The 6670-nt window shown below is 39.1% G+C and overlaps 1 pseudogene; it reads right to left on the bottom strand.

Annotated features, from left to right (window-relative positions):
• Positions 1–794: 794 nt before the first annotated feature.
• On the bottom strand, positions 795–3774 carry LOC139435281 (uncharacterized; annotated as a pseudogene).
• Positions 3775–6670: the final 2896 nt, after the last annotated feature.

The following is a 6670-nucleotide window of genomic DNA, read 5'->3' as shown; positions in this document are numbered from 1 at the left end:
AGCACATGGTGTAGTCCCAAACGATAGCTGAGGATTCTGGGTAGTGTCTTCTGCCGTCCTAAAACTCCGAAAAAATATTTGTTTCTTCCAATCGAAGGGGGAAAATACAAAAGCATTGTACACAATTCAAACCAATCAATGTTGTGTAATTAACAAGGACAATTTGGTGTTTTTTAGTCGATGAGTAGTGCAGATATAACTGTAAAATCAATCGACAGTAAGGGGAATACTTACTTCCGGGTGTATAATTACAAATAAAATAAAAGAAGCCTCCCGTGAGTTACTACAAGCTATAAAGTAGATTTAAAAAACGTTTTATAGAATAAAAGCTCACTGCGGGACGTTGTAGAAATGCGTGTGTGCACCACGACAAAGGAGCCTCATTCACTTTACATTGGGGTTGTTTGCGTAGTGCCGACACGTAAATGTAACAAAGTTCGTGACTCCACCACGCATTGTGGTGTTAAGGAGTCGTGGTGGAGTCACGCATTCTGGTGAGATCAGGTTGTAATAAGGAGTTACAATAATCCAGCCTTGAAGTAACAAATGCATGGACTAGTTTCTCTGCATCGTTTTGAGGCAATATATGCCTGATTTTTGCAATGTTATGTCGATGGAAGAAGGCGGTCCTTGACATTGATATTATGTGGGCGATAAAAGATAAATCCTGATCAAATATAACACCAAGATTCCTTACAATCTCACTGGAGGCCAAATCAATGCCATCCATAATTAGTATATCTTTAGATAGTTTGTTTCGTAGATTCTTTGGGCCGAGTACAATAACTTCAGTGTTAGCCGTGTTTAATCAGATCAGGTTTTCCCCAGAAGGCTGTCCAATTATTTACGAAGCCCACATTGTTTGCTGGGCACCACCAAGACAACCAGCGCTGAAATTATGACATGCGGCTATACATGTCATCATTGATCAGATTGGGGAGGGGACCAGAGAAGATTACGGTGTCCGACATTGTTTTAGCTTAACTACACACCGACTCCACATTAAGTTTGGTGCATTCTGATTGGCGTAAACGAACATCATTACCACCGACGTGAATAACAATCTTACTGTATTTACGTTTATTCTTAGCCAGCAGTTTAAGATGCGCCTCAACGTCGCCCGCTCTTGCCCCCGGAATGCATGTGACTGTGGAGGCTTTGGTCTCTAAATACACGTGTCTCATAATAGAGCTACCAATAACCAGAGTTGTCTTCTCAGTGGGTGTCTTTCTGAGTTGAGAAAATCTGTTCGATAAGTGAACGGGTTGGTGGGGACCTGCGGGTCTCGCTTTATGCCCCTTCTGAGCAGTCACGCAGTCTCCTAGCTGCTCGGGAGTTGCCGGGGGACGGCTAGTACAAGCTACCTCTTGCAGGTCTATACCGGCTAACATGGGTTTTAATGTAGCTGAGTTACTTTCTAAAATGCGGAGCCGGGCTTCTATGGCTATGATTCCTGCCTCCAACCTAGCAACTGTACTACATTTAACACACGCAGGCCTATCGGTACCAGTAAAGGAGGAAGGGAAATAGCCAAACATAAGACAGATAGAGCAGTGTTGCAGGTTACCGGAGCATGTTGCAGGATTTTGACAGAATTTGATGAAACATCCCAGGTAGGTTTCTTTAATTTCTTACACATAAATAATTACGTCAGACTACATTTGCACAACGGTTTATGCACAATTTTACTGTACGAAAATTACTATAAACCTAGGCCCAGGCCAATGGTGCCATTCTGGTGCCCCTCAAGTTGAGAAATAGTTATTCTGGCTTTGGTGTGTTCGTGAAATGTTTGATATAACGTGGAAACAATATGACTACAAATAGTTTGTGTTGTATTTTATTGGTCAGAGCGTTTAAGTAACAGGTGGATAATCATTCTGTAGCTCAGTGGTTCTCAACTGGTCAGGCCTTGGGACCCACTTTTTCCTTTGTCAATAAATCCCGACCCGACATTTTTAACCACTCAAATCTATTCAACATAAGCATTCTGGTACACTCTGAGAAGAAAATAAATAAATCTGTTACTACCCCACATATTAATAATATGTGTTGCCATTGTTTGTTTTTCACTTTGTTCTGACAACTGAACTTGCTGCTCCACACAGAGAGAAGAGTAAAGAGGAGATAATTTGTGTGAACTACTTTAAATTGTGGGTAAGGGTAGATAGCTCCCATTGTTCTGTGACCTGTCAATCATCAAACCGGCGGTCATATTTTATTATGTGTTCATTTTTATCTGAAGTTGTACCCATGGATGTATAAAGAATATTTCTACCGCAAAGTTATTCTCCGTGGGGACTTCCGGCAACAATCTTGATTCTGATTGGCCAGAAGACTCGAAAAAACATAAGCAAAGATGTTTTATTGAGAAGATGATCGTTACAGATGTTTTCAAAACCGTTTATGGTCTCCGGTACTTCCAGTCCAACGCCTACTGCATGCACAGCGTTAGAAAAATTGGGCCTTCAAAATAAAAGTTGGACTTTTTTCCCCCCCAAAAAAAGAAAAAAATATTTGTATTTAAAAAAGAAAATAATTATTCACTCGCACATCTGCGACCCACTCAAAACGGTTCTCACCAGTTGAGAACCACTGCTCTAGCTCATTGTTGTTAATGGGTCTTTCACATCAATTTCCTCAGTCAGTACTACACCACATTAATGCAGCACAAACGTCTCGCTCAACTGTAATCAGTACTCAAGTTGTAAAAATAAATCAGGGGGGATGGTGGATTTTATCATATGGGGACATAATTTCTGCTGATAACCCGCCGAGGGTGGGAGACCAACCAGCATAAAGATAATTATTATACTCCTAAAACAACATGCATGTTATGGATGTTCAGATACTCCTTTCATTGCTCTTGACCAAGGCACCTCAGAATTAGAGTCGGTCCCCAGGCTGCCATGGCACCACTAACATTTAGGGTCAAATGCAGAGGACAATTAGTGCAAAATATTTTTTTCACTTTAATTTAAAGGGGGGAGGGGATACAAAAATGTGGTTATAATGGAAGTCTATGGTACAAATATTGTAGGTTAACAGTCCCTCATTTATTATTCAGATGGATCAACTGATTATACTAATAATAAAGTCAAAATAGTTTTTAGAATATTGAATTATAGTGAATTTTTTCAAAAAAGCAGTTACTGGTATATGATCAAAACTGGTATCTAAAGGGTTACATTTGTATCATAATTAATTAAATAATTATGTAAATTCTTCATGAAAAATTTGAGGAAAAAAATTAGAAAGATATTGATCCGTCATCATTTTATTGCAGTTCAAATACAAATATGTTATGTTAACATTCCCAATATTACTTTTTTTAACAGGGCATTAAGTGCAAATTGAAATTGTTTACAAAATATGAAAATATATTAAAAGATTATACAGATAATACAAAGTAGGACCAATGTTGTCAATGGCTGCCTACTCCACTCTCCCCCATCTCATAGAACATTCCAAAGATTTTCATAATCATGCTTTTTGGTGTAAATTTTTCTGGCTCTTGCTTTCGGATTGTTTGCTAAGCAATGGCTTTGAAGCCAAGTCTTGACTCTGGTCTGAACTTGTTCAGTGGAGGGCCAACACACTTGATGAAAAGCAAGGCTGATGTGCTTTTTACCTCTAGGGAGCTTCTAGTTGTGGTTAAAATGTTCATCTGACTAAACCTGGACTAAACCCACGTTCACACTCAGCTGTGGAGATGACCAGAGTGTTCACAGCTTGAAGGAGGGGTTTCAGCTCTTCTGGTGCTGGTGGTATCATTTCATCAACAGTTTTGAGTCTTACCAGCTAGCTAACACGAGAGAAAAACGTATAACTCTAAACTAAGTTGTTATTGCTGCTTATGTCCATAGATTCCACCTTTGGTGACTAAGGTAATGATGATTAAGATTACTGACTCTTGACTTACCTGAAATGTTGTTATTTTTAGTATTTTTAAATATGAAGTCCCTCAGATTGCGTTGTCCTCCTGGTCGCTTGGCCATTGTGATGACCGTTACCTGCGCTTCTGGTATCGATCAAACAGGCGCATCACGGCGCTCTGACGCCCTCTAGGGCACTAGCATAGTATAGCGTCAGTGACTTGGTAAAAATGTCATTGCATGTGTGCGTGCTCCCTCGCCCACAGTATTATACTCAAAATGCGCAAAATTAATGTTGAAATAGCAGTAATACCAGTGCCACGTTCATTGATACAATTACATAAGGGATGGAAAGGGGGAATGGCAGTTTTAGAAGGGGGATGATTTTGACCGTTTTTATTTCAGGGGGGATGCCATCCCCCCTCATCCCCCCTCAACTTGAGTACTGACTGTAATGTATGCATCCACAGTAATAAATGTTAATGTGTGCCTCTGTCCTGTGATTTGGGGCTGCTTAACAATGGTATGTGTTCTTCCTTAGACAATTCAACATTGCACCACCGATGGTCAGTGGTGCTGCTGTGGAGCAGTCGAACAACACCCAATTCCTTGGGGTGCACATCACAGAGGACCTCTCCTGGAGTAACAACACCACGTCAATCACCAAGAAAGCCAAGCAGCGCCTCTACTTCGTCCGCAAACTGAAGAGAGCAGTCATGCTCTCCTTCTACCGAGGCCCCATCGAGAGCATCCTCAGCAGCTGCATCACGGTGGGGTTCGGAAGCTGCACAGCATCGAACCGCAAGACCCTGCAGCGTGTCGTGAACACTGCTGAGAGGATCATCGGTGCCTCACTCCTTTTTTTTAAAAAACATTTTTCCTCCTGGTCTCTCGCACCCCCCCCTGTCATGCCTCTGCGCCCCCCGCTTTGAGAAATACTGACTTAGACTAACACAATTCCACGCAACAAGGTATATTAAAATCACTTAAGGTGTATCAAATAACTACATTTCACATTTGTGGATTTTTCCTACAGTCTTGCCGGTAAGTCACAATTGTCACAAACCATGGGGAAGCATTGCTCAAATGTGCAAAAGTTATTTGAAGTGTAAAACATATCCATAAATATCACGTATTGTGTAAAGCTATAACATTTGTATGTGAAATTAATATGTGTTTACCAAGTAAATTGCGCATATTTGCAAAATGGCTCTGTCTTTTTGTGGACATTTACAAATGTAGCTGGTGAAACATTTGATCTGACAAATGTTGAGAGGATTTGTTCAGCAATATAGATAAGGGTTTGTATTCTGTAAAAGTAACTGACTATATATAACATTTTATTTTATTCTAATTTAAGTAATTGTTTATATGTTCTAATGGCTTACATGTCATTGTCTTTGACTTTCCTAGATTTGAAATGTAAAGGAAAAGAAAAACCTCTCCACGATGGAGCTCCCATGAACAAAAGTAGACCAACATCAGGTTTGTGATTACAGAGGAAATGACCAATCTTTCCTGTGTCATTGTAGCTGTCACATCCTAGACTCTGGCCGCCAAATGGCTGCAACAACGTCATTTGTCCTTGGCTAGTCTAGGCTCCGTGGAAAGCCAATACATGCATACATGCTTTTAGAGAGTATATTTTCATTTAGACCTTCGTCGACATGAATAATTCAGGGTTTCGCTCGGGTCACGGAAACATATTCTCATGTACCTGTCATTGCAAGGAACATTAGTATAAAAATGTCTATACCTCAAAAAACCAGAAGGATAATGTTTTAGTGTGTGTTAGAATCACAGGCACAGAGGGACAGATGTGGAAGTATTCTGATACCATAGTTATTTCAAGTAAAAATCCTGCATTTAAAATGTAACTTAGGGTTCAAGTGCAAAAGTATTAGCACTTAAGTATAAATAAAGTACCAAAAGGTAAAGTACTTACCCAGCACAACAGCCCATTTGACCATCTAATACCTGTATAAAGTACTCGAATACTACATTACTTTTGAACACTAATAATAACTTATCAAACAAATACATTTTAATGTAATCTAATATTTATGTAATATGTAGTGGAATAGTACAAAGCTACAAGGGGAAATACATCGTTTTAAAAATAATTACTTATTATGTAAGTGTTCATAGATCCTGTCCACCATTGAGCAGTCTAAATGGGAAAAAAATGATTTCATGGAAGACGTAAAAACATAGGATTATATAAACATTCCCGTAGCGAAATCATACGAGGGAAATGCAGGTGTTCAGTAAAAAGTGACAGTATAACTAAATAAAAAAGAAATTGTTAGCATATATACAATAAGCAACATTATAGTTCACATATTCATATGTGAACTATATATCAAGTTTCTAATCAATACATTAGTTGAATACCAAACATGATATGTATAACGCTAATAATTCAATTAATGAATGAGTTGCATCTACAGAGAGTGACAGCGTATATCCTGGTACGTGAGTTATATTATAAAGAACATGCATCAAATACCCCTCAGGTCTGGATTTGTATAATCTGAAGGTCATACACAGTGTTAGGTTGGGTAGTTGCTGCCTCTAGTACAGTATACCATGTGTTTCAGCATGATATGCCTGTTTGCTAAATAACAGATAAGCCACATCTCTCCTCACTTTTCCAAATGCATTCATAGTGAATGTTGATTGCAATGTTCAGGGCAATTAAGCTGTTTTTCAAGCTTCAGGAAGAGCGGGAATATGTCAGTTATCTTAAATGATGTAAGAGTGGGTGGAACTAATTGCTGCTTCAGGTAATAAAT

Source organism: Pseudochaenichthys georgianus, chromosome 15, assembly GCF_902827115.2.
Source record: "Pseudochaenichthys georgianus chromosome 15, fPseGeo1.2, whole genome shotgun sequence".
NCBI classification, from domain to species: Eukaryota; Metazoa; Chordata; class Actinopteri; order Perciformes; family Channichthyidae; genus Pseudochaenichthys; species Pseudochaenichthys georgianus.
This window is presented reverse-complemented; position numbering and strand designations above follow the sequence as displayed.